At 46.2% G+C, this 10,963-nt stretch overlaps 1 long non-coding RNA gene across 1 annotated transcript; it reads left to right on the forward strand.

Annotated features, from left to right (window-relative positions):
• Positions 1–671: 671 nt before the first annotated feature.
• LOC119372110 (uncharacterized) lies at positions 672–5,044 on the forward strand. Its single transcript, XR_007417707.1, has 3 exons — positions 672–792; positions 867–926; positions 2,640–5,044. It is a non-coding gene; the product is annotated as an uncharacterized LOC119372110 (long non-coding RNA).
• Positions 5,045–10,963: the final 5,919 nt, after the last annotated feature.

A 10,963-nucleotide genomic window follows, 5' to 3' on the forward strand; every position in this document is an offset into this window, starting at 1 on the left:
TTCAGTCACTTAGATGAGAACTAACAGACAATTCCAAGCCAAGGAAAGTACAGCGGACGTTATCTGTAGTATTTAATGAAGAACTTGAAGGGGACAAAAAGACAATTTTATCTCTAAAATAAGGTGCCGCCCGTTTCATGGCCGATCCCCCGCAGTGGGTTGCGCCAGGTTGCCAAGGAACAACCAACCAACCAACCAATTAGCCGCCGGCAAGGACTGAACCTGCAACCCTCGAATAACGCGAAGGATGCGTTAGACGAGCCGAAATAATTTTATCAATGTGCTCTGATTACGAATTGGTTGAGCAGTGGATGGTTATGATCTGATAATGCAGGGAGTATTCTGCGGGCAGTAGTTTCTAGCACTGCTACGTGTGAGTCGCTTGTAATTGTATAAACGTTTTTTTTTCATCCTGCCTGAGTTGATTATAACTCTTTCCCTAAATGTTCCAGCGGCATTTCACCGAAGACCAATTTGAGCCACGCATATTGAAAGAATTTGGGAAAAAAAAGCTGAGGCCCAACGCAGTTCCCACAATTTTCTCACACCGACCTATCGTGAAACAGGAAAAGCCCCCTCCACAGGAACCAAAAGAACCTGAAAATGACAGTAGTGAGTGGTTGTTCCTGCTTGTCCCACCTCCGAAAATGTCGGCAATAATGTTCTCTCGCCAACTTAAAGATGCAGCCAACTACATTATTACCTTTAATGCAGATTCTGTGGCCACGTTATGGTTGCCCGTAAATGATGCATCCGAATTAAGGCCCGCCTCTTCGACGAGTGATCCCAGCTGTAAGCCATTATCTCTAGCGCAAAATTTGAGTGTGTGGTCGTATGCTCACACAATAATCTCATTCCTTCTGCAGCCCCTTCCCCAGACTGCCTTGAGCTGCCTGATGCCTGCTACGAACCAGTTTTGATCGACAGTACGTGGTGCCTTTTATTCATTTTATTGTTGCACGCTCTGGTACATTGTGCTCTTTTACACAAAGTTCGAAAGTAAGCAGGAGGCGACTGCAGGCTGCCTCATGCTTGCTCTAAAACTGCGTGGTGGTTGCCACAGGGCCCACCACTTCTCCTAGTGAAGGATGCTGTAAGCTGTTATTTCTTTAAAGGGGTACTGGCACAAAAATTTTCAGATTTTTTTTGTGTGTGTGTGTCGAATAAAAAGACAATGTGGTCAATACTGGACCTTTCTCATTCAATTTTTGTGCTTTTAATGCGTAAAGCAATTCATATTGCTTTCGAGACATTGTTAAACATTGTTATAGCAAGCAATTTATCTTTGGACTGCTGCTCTGCATCCTTAAAATGGTCCTGACAAGCATTTTCCATTGCTGTATTTCTTTTTGTCAAGTGAAAGGCCAAGCCCTCAAGAGCCTAGAAAATGTCCTGGTTAACGCGAGCCCACCCTGAAAAATTAATGACATGTTTGTAAAAGCTAGTTTCGGTTCCTACCGTACCCTGACGTCACGGCACGATATGAGCTTCTCATCACGTGCTCGTGCAAGATGCCGTGACATTTCCACAGCCACTATGCTCCATGGCTGCATTGGTGACGCACAAGTGGCCATTTTGTATTATTTGGTGCCTAACGTCATCACAACTAGCTATACTGATGCGCAACGCGACCAGAATTGGTACTGTAACCTGACACGTTAGTGTCACTGCCAGTTGGTGCATGTAAAAGTTTACCTTAAAACCAAAATAAAATATCAGCATTTACTGAGCTTCACACTTGCTCAGAGCCATCTCTGTGTAGTACACGAGATTTGTATGGCGGGTTAAACTCAGCTTTGGAAATCAGTATCAGTACCCCTTAAGAAAAACATTTGGTAAGAACTTGAAAGTCCTTGAAAACCCTTGAATTTGGGCTATTAAAACCTGTATGAGCCATGAGGTGTTCACCAATAGCAATGTGAAATTTTCCACTACATGTTACATGAAAATTTGTTTACTATAATATAATTTGTCCTGTCAGGCATAAGTATGCCCTAGTCAGTTTGTTGCATTAATTTAAAAGCACGCATCTGTTGTATTGCCACCACTCTAATGAGATCTCTGTTTGCATGTGTGATCTTCTCTACTCGCAGTTCTGCTTGATCATGGAATCCGTGTAGAATCACATATACTGTTATGTTTCCTGATTATTATGCTTACCGGTGTGTTTCTGCTTTGCTGCCAGGGTGGCACGACCAAGTCAGGCAATTACTCAGCCTTTAGTCGTGTCCCCCAAGGCAATTCTTTAACAATTTTGCCTTGAATAAACCAAACCAAACCAAGTCACTAGTTAATATGCATACGTCGAGCTGCACGTCTCCTTGTGGGCATTTGTGTGGGGTCGTTCAATGGCTACAGCTTTCATTTAATTACTCGCCGCTAGTGTTACGCTGTTTTGCTTGAATATTCGTTTTATACAAATATTTGCGGAAGAGTCATCACACAAATATTCTATTTGCGTTCGATTCGGTTTCAAAAGAGCATCATTCGCACACCTCTGCTTTCTTGCATGCTGTGTCACAAGGGCTCTTCACGCCTCTCTGTAATCCATGCACGTGATGCTTTTAACGCGGCAGTCTGTGTTTCAACCACGTGCACACTACATATACTAAAAGCTTTTTCATTGTTGTTATTTTCAGCATCCGACGAGGTACCTTTGGAATGCATAGATGAATTGGAGCAGAATGAAGAGAATGCTGACAGAAAATTGCAAGCAACAGAAGAAGATACTTGAAGAGCGAGGTGGAAAAGACACTGTTGAAGAAAAGAATCTGACACCTTTTCAGCGATGATGAGATGTCGCCATCATCACTGGAGTGGTTGTCAACTTGGAAGTCATGGTGAGAAGCTAACACACTTGTCAAGTCACTGACGCTGCGGCTGACATGTGGGACACAGCTGCAGCCTCCCCAGGGAATATTGTTTTCCTTCGCTCTCGGAGCATACCTTGCAAAGACAAATTGAGCATACAAAGTTTCGATTTGGACTGCTTTCTAATATATTGGAACCTCTCAAGGTAAATGTTAATATTTCACAAGGTGACATATTGTGAGTTTTCCTGGTTCATATATCTCTTTGCCTGGTTGACTTATAGAGTTAAGGTACACGAAATTCTCTACATTTCATTTGGTGGTAAGCAGCCAATGTGTGAAGCATGTATATCCAAATCTTTCGCTATGCCTCTGTTTTCTTTTCATCTTCGTCCATTTGCGCTGTTGTTAGTTTACGTCCAGTCATTCCAAATATTGATTTCCATTCTACAGATCAATCTCATGAAGCCAGAGGAATGCCATGCAGTTCTGCTGCTAGATGTGATGCAAATCATGTAGTGTCTCATGTATGACTGTTCGTGCTGTGATATCTTGGGTGCAACCACACCGCCTCTTTCCGTTGGTTCGTTGCTTTATTGCTTGGCAACACACAGCTTGGTATTCATGCTTGCATGTCCTTCCACTATATAGAAGCATGCCATTGAATATCAGCTGACTGGCAACTTGATTCACGCTGCCAGCTTTAAAGCCAGAGTAGCTGAGCTAATTACTGCATCCTAGTCAATCAGCAGCAATATTCATGTTGTTGTGTGAAACATGGGCAGCACTTTGGAAGCTCTGCGGTATGATGGTCATTAAGCACAGCAGGCTGCAAACCAGTCGCCGTCACCCCTTTGGCCCGCAGAGAAAGCTTTGGGGTAAGGCCAGTGTTCAATGTTGGTGTATGGCCACTTGTTCAAAAATATGAGAAATCATTTAGCTAAAGAAGCAGGTCGTCTACCTAGAAAGTGTAAAGAAACACGATTTGCTGACGAGCTACGTGAACATCCGATTTTTTAAAGGCCCTTGTGAGGCATGATGGCAAAGCTAGCGCTGCACTTGAACACTTCTGTTCTTGATTCCAATCATTACAGTAAAAGGACAGTAGGCCTGTCTTTTCTGTCCTTTTTGATAACAATCAATACTGTTGCATGGTTCATCAAAACCATATTTATACTCCATCTCAGAAGTACCTTCCAGCACTGTGGAAGCTGCAGGCCTTCTTAGCCAACGGGAAATGCGAAAACCCCTCAAGATGTATTCATCCATGTCGTGTTGTCTGCTCGTCGTCTGCTGGGCGTCTCTCTGGCATCGGCTCGCCTGCTTTTTCGGTACTTGCTCTCCGCAGTTGACATAGGTTGTTTTCACGCCTGAAAATGTAAATAAATAAATAAGGCTAATAACTCCCCCCGCCCCACCCCCATCTACACGTAGTGTGGCTATTTTAACGTTGCGTATATTACAGCATTTGCGAAGTGTGTATTATTATATCTTCCAACTCAAGTCGCCAAGGCTCAGTTATGGTACTGCCCAAAGTAGCTTGATACTGACGATCTGACAGCTCAATATTCAGTTCCCGTTGCAGTTTGTGGGTACCTCAATCTGTAACGTACTGTGCGTGCCCTCAGTTGAGCAATAAGTAAATACACAAAACATGCTTTTTAACGTGAAATTGTGCTGCAGTGTTTATTGCATAACTGCTAAAGAAAATGTTTTGGGATAGTTTTTTCAACTTTTATAAGTCATTGTCATTCAAGGTGTTCATCATACTGTTTTCCTCGTCAGAAGTTGTGTCCTCCCCTAAATTGACTACGACTGCTTGTTGGTTGTCTACCACATTGTCAATAATGTGGTCCATTTGCTTCATCTTCTCTTCCTCATCCTCAACCACTTGTCTTCCTCATCCTCAACCACAGACTTACTTGTGCTATGGCCTCTGCAACATGTTTCTTTAGCTCTTCCATTTATAATGCCCGGTTCGCGGAAGCCACAAAATGCTTCATGTCGCTCCACATCAGCTCTATGGGATTGAGCTGGCAGTGATACGGTGGTAGCCTTAAAATGAGGTGTCCGGCTGTAGCAGCAATACAGTCAATACGATATGTGTTGCCATCTACTTTCACAGTCTGAATAAGCTTCATCAGCTCTGCCTTTACCATATCGTCACTTCACGGAACCCCCTTTTCTGAAAGCCACGCCTGCATTTCCCTTTTGAGGTTACTCATGCGGGGGACCTTTTCCTGCCTCACGGAGTGATACAGCGCGTCATCGAGGAAAATCATGCTGTTCGGAGAAAGACGTGGTAGTAGAGTTTTTTCGAACCATTTTTCATAGTGGGGACCGTCGATCTCTTCGTGATACAGTCGAGCCCGACTATATCGAACCCATTTATATCAAATTATCCCGTATATCGAACAATTTCTAAACACGGTAAATTGACATTGAGTGCGTCAGTTATAGGTGTAACGATGTAGTTGCCGTCGGGAACTGGAGGGGTCGATGACAAACAGACGTGCGTCACTGCTCTAGGTGGCAGGCGAACAAAAGTGGTTGGGCTTAAGCGGCTGACGGGCTTTTCACAGGTATCGGCGAGAAGAGGAAGATCGAGGCTGAATGTGCCAGAAGAACAGTCAATTAAGGCCGAGTGTGCCGAAAGGAAATCAAGGCCAAGTATGAGGTCATGAGGGCAACGAGCTAGAACGGCGAAAAGGACGACGGTGTGACGACCGGCAATGCTGACACGAGCAGTGCACATTCCAATGACTTCCACAGTACCGCCATCGGCAACACGTATTGCCTGTGTCGTGGACGGCGTCATAATCTTCTGCAAACGGCGGCGTAGAGGAGCGCTCATTATAGACAGATGCGCGCCTGTGTCAACGAGGGCGGTCACAGGAACATTGTCGACTTTTACTTCAAGCAGGCTGTGGTGTGTGGGGAGCGTCAGTAGAGGATTTGCAGGCGTCGATGGTATTGCAGCTTCACCTCCATAAGCTGCAATATCTAGTTTGCCTGCTGCGAGCATCCAGAGAAAGTCGGCGAGGAAAAGCGTCGAGGCTGCGGAGAGCGGGATTGGCGGCGTTGCGGTGACGGCGAGCGGGAGTAGCGGCGAACGGGCGAAGTGGCGTCATTGGTGAGAGGTTCGTGAGAGGACGAGTAGACATTGGAGGGTGCAGCGGCTGAACGTATAGAAGTGGTAGGGCGCATGTAGGTAGGGTACGTCTGGCGTGGTGGGATTGACCAACGGCGACGGCAATAGCGAGAAACGTGCCCTGGCTGGTGACAGGAAAAGCAGATAGGCTGGTCATCGGGTGTTCGCCATTCTGTAGGGTTGCGGAAAGGCAATGTAGGAGAGGATCGGCGAGCGTTGCCTGGGGAGTAAGGCCGTACTGCAGGGCGAGTCAGGGGACATGCGGATGGAGATCGGGTGAAGGAGTCCAGCAGGGGGTGCGGCAGGTCGCTTTCGACGTTGGCATTTATCGCAGGAGGCCACGTAACATTGAACGGACCGGGCGAGACCGCGCCAAAAGAAGCGGCGCCGGACACGGTCGTACGTGCGAGATATGCCCAGGTGGCTGGCAGTGGGCTCGTCGTGAAGCTCATGCAGAACCGTTGAACGCAAATGTTTAGGCACGACGAGAAGTAACTCGGGGCCATCGGGCAGAACGCTACGACGGTACAGCGTGCCATTCAAGAGGACGAACATGAGAATATGAGACATTGAGAACATGAGAATAGCAAAAGTTACTGTTACATTGAACGAAAATAGCAACGACAACCGATATATCAAACTCCATGTGCCTCAAAAGTGCCCCAGCAAGCTGGCTTTCCCTCGCGGTGGCGGGGAAAGCTGCCGGCGCCACCCTAGGAAAAGTGGTTTAGACCCGGTTGTGCACGGGGGAACACCCCCCTGCAAGAAATGATCCTGGCCCGCTCGCAGCGCTTACAGCCAATCAGAGGCCGTCGTGCTTTCTCCGAGGTGCGGAAGCGGTAGAAGCGGTAGAAGTGAGCGCCATTTTTTCTTTCTTTATGCTTGTGTGCCTGCTGCTGCCTGTTTTCCTCGAGTCCTCATTCAGCGTGGTCCGTGCTGGTGGTGTTGCCTGTTGGTGCTCTGTGAACTTTATTGGCGCACTGTCGTCATGGCTTGTGCAAAGAGGCAGAATTTGCCGTTCGCCGCGAAACTCGAAATCATAAATCATAGATCGTGGGCAGATGTCACGAAGGAGACGATCCAGAACTGCTTTAGGCATGCCGGCTTCCGCATGCCTGGTGATGACACCCCAAATTCCGATGACAGCACTGAAGACACCGCAGGTGTTTTCGCCGAAGTTTGGAGCGAGCTGGCAGAGTTCCCGGGAGCTATCGACGGATCGACATTCTACGAGTTCGTCAGTGCGGACGATGATGTCGCCATCATGGGTGAGCTACAAGATGAGGACTACGTTGCAGACGTCGTGCCGACCACAAGCCAAAGCGACAGCAATAAGGAAATTGACGATGGCCCATTGCCTACATCCTCCGAAGTAATTAGTGCACTTGCGTTGGTCTGGCGCTATTGCGTGAATGTGGAAGGTTGTGGCCTGAGCTGCTCCGACTCGTTGGACAACGTGGAGGCGTGCGTGCTGTCGCAGGCAGCGAAGTCGTTGACACAGAAGAAAATCCAGGACTATTTTGTTCCAAAGTAGGGCACGCAAGTAAGCCACCATATTAATAAAGTACTTTTCTTATTGTTATGTGCCTTTGTGTCAAAATCCTATAGCGGGCCTATATCGAATTATGCCATATATCGAACTAACCCAGACAGCACAATAACAACCTCAGGACATCCTCAGTATGCCACCTTGAGGACATTATGATATCCTCAGGACGTCCTGTTACGGTACTAGAATGGCACTAATCTAGTCCTGTTGTCCGTACTCATAACAACCTCAGGACGTCCTCAAAACAACACTTCAGGACTTTTTTAGTATGTTTTCAGAACAACCATTGTGCAGCCGGTTCGGTACCGTAGGCTGTGATATTTTGTATTACTACATATGATTTATTCTTTTCAATGTATTTACATACATTAAAGGAAAAACACCTCTGTGAGGTCTTGTGATGCATACTGCGTCAATAAACGGAGAGGTGACAATAAGTGCTTGACTATGACAAAAAATACAAACAAAGCTTGTTGACTGAAATTCATTTATTTAAACAGTAATTAGTCCCGACTGGTTATGAGGACCGCTTTCTCAGACATCCGAGTCCAAGTACATAGTCAGAGGCAGTGTCTGAAAAAAAAAGCAATATTAAGGCATTCAACGCAAATTTGCAAAGATGTTTTACTGTACCGGACTACTCCTGCAAAAAAAAAAGACGTCAAATAAAGGCAGTTACGATTTTAATGAAAGGATTAATACATGCAAAAGGAACCAGATGCTGTCCCGTGTGGAACAATGCTACATTTCATGACAGTCTCATGTGATGTCACCGCAGCATGCGACGACTGCGACTCAATGGCCCATGCTTGTAAACTTCCTCGAAAGTCTGGCACAATGTCCTCGTCACCACGTGTATCGTGCACAGTGCACTCATTAGTGTTAGAGGCTCCGCTCTGACAGCCCACCAGTGCACTCGACACGGGCATCGAGTTCACTTGCCCGAGGTTGGGCCATGTGTCAGACGCAGACCTCGATTCCCCGTTATTCACGTTGGGACTCTCCGAAGCACAGTTCACCGCGATTTGTTCGACTGGTGCCGATCCATTCATTGGAGCACCAGTCAGAGCTTTGAGTAACGTGAAGCACCCATCAACACGGCGATTGACCTCCCGTCGACGTCTACGATTTGCACTTTCAGACATCTTACTTTTGTTAACTGTACACTAAACTGTACACTAAACGGTACTGTACACACAAACAACAAAGATGCGGTTTGCATTGCACTAACCTTCATTGCAAGATCCCATCTTGACAGTCAGTTGACTTGGAATGGCTTGGCTGGTTTGGCTACTTGACTATCCAGAGCGGCAATACATGGTCAATGGTTGCCAGCGGCTAGTTTGTTATTACGCGCTTCAGCGGCGGATATTCACTAATATATGGCTTCCACGTTTAGGAACACACTATTTGAAATGAACATTTCGCAATATCAGCTTCGCTACCCAAGATTATTAATTACTTGTGTTTCAGAAAGCGAAACGCGTAATTTGAAGCTTTTCAACCAAAAGAGAAGCAATGAGGCGAAAATATGCAATGTCTCTGTGAAACAAACATGCTGAGAAAATTTTCACATATGATATGCATCTACTTAGTGTGAAAAGGACGCGAGGAATCATATGTAAGCGCTCAGTGCATGCATTGCATTTGTCATCCCCAAAAGGTCCCTGGAAGAACCTTTTCAGGACAACTTGCTAGCGCGCTCTCGATATTGCTTTTGTCATCCCCGAAAGGTATCTGGAAGAACCTTTTCAGGACAACTTGTCCTCTAGAAGCACTCGCAAAGACGTTTCCGGGCCAAACCAGCTCGTGTCGTACTCAATACGTACCAAGGACATCGAAAAATCTGCGAGGACGATTGTACCATTTGAGGACGACCTCGGGACGTCGAGTGTTGTCTGGGAATAAACGTTTTTTGGCGAGTTCGATATACCCGGGTTCGACTGTAGTCTCCTGTGCCCTTTTTTTATTGAAATATTTCTCCGGCACCTTCCACAAAGCCATTCTCGTTTCCGCAGTGCATCGCGATCAATCGGGCTCCCTTGCCACTCGGGTTCTGCAGGCCAACTCTTCCTCAGCATGCGATGCATTGTTGCGGGTGAAAGTGAAGGCAGAGTTTCATCCTCGTTGAAGTGAGAGGAAAGCTTTTGCACTGTGGGGATTTCATTCCTCTTGAAGTGATCATGCACTACTTGTCGCAGCACGCTCAAGTCAAAATCGTCGAGCTTCTTTCACCATTCGCGTCCTCTGCCACCACGCAAGAACCTCTTCGGGGACGCCACCTCGCCGTTTCTTCGATGTTCAGAAACCCATTTGTAGATGGAGCGTTCGCTGGCATTTGTGAGGAACACAGTTCTTTTTATGGCAGCGTTCATACTTGTGCTTTCACAAAGTTCTTTTTTCACCGCACTATACACATTAAGCACCACTAACCTTGCTTCTTTTGAAAAATAGTTGATCTGTGTCCAGTAGCACTCTGCAGATTCATTTGACGCACCTTCAGCGGCCATCGTGCACTGGTCTTGAGCGGAAGAGCAAATTTTCGGCGCAGCAAACAATTTTAGGCATTCGTGGCGTCTCTCATCGTGGATGCATCACCAGCGCTAATGTTGTGGCGCCATCTGCTATGTTTACATCAAACTAATTTTACTGTTCGGCACCACCTTGGTAGTCCAAGCAGCATGTAAACAAAGGAGCGATCTAAATAATAGCAACAAAATATACCTGATGCCTTGCCCCTAGCGTTAGATGAGACTAAGCGATGACAGGTTACACCACTTATTTTTTGCTGCCTGGGTAGAGAGCCAGTAAAAAGCACGAATTCGAATGGAAGCGTATAGTCTGAGGTGTATGGTGGCTACCATGTTGCTGTACGTCATCGCAGTTAGGGAGGTTATTACAATTACCAGCTGGTAATTGCTACAATAATTCAGAGTTTGCGAAGTACATGCCTAACATACTTCATATCGCTGTAACACATCGTGCAAGAAGCACAGCTAAAGCCCTTGTATATGATTAATGATGAAACAGTTATGCCCGGAAATGTATGCAGCCCAAGGATACTGCGTGTGTACTCCTCGTAGCTTCGGCAGTGCTGCAAGGTAATTGTGAGATGGAGTATAGGTGGTTTCATCTCATTACGTCACAAACACTGAACCTTGCCTTCATCCACGTGGTTGAGAAAGCTGATAAGGACAGCTGCACTCTTGAATGTGACAGCAGACTATTTCTTAAAAATTCTTATTGGCAGTTAAAACAAAGCCGTTTGGAAGCCTGTACAAACAGGCATCATTCTAGTGACTAGGACAGCCCTAGAAGTCCAAGATGCACTTCCCAGCAAGTACAACTTTCTGGACGTTCCTAGGCAGATTAAACCAATATAGCCTTGGAAATAACCCTGCGTGCGCAGCAACTATATGAATTTAAATGTAGCTGGAAGGCGCAGTGCGAGTC

Source organism: Rhipicephalus sanguineus, chromosome 10 (genome assembly GCF_013339695.2).
Source record: "Rhipicephalus sanguineus isolate Rsan-2018 chromosome 10, BIME_Rsan_1.4, whole genome shotgun sequence".
NCBI classification, from domain to species: domain Eukaryota; kingdom Metazoa; phylum Arthropoda; class Arachnida; order Ixodida; family Ixodidae; genus Rhipicephalus; species Rhipicephalus sanguineus.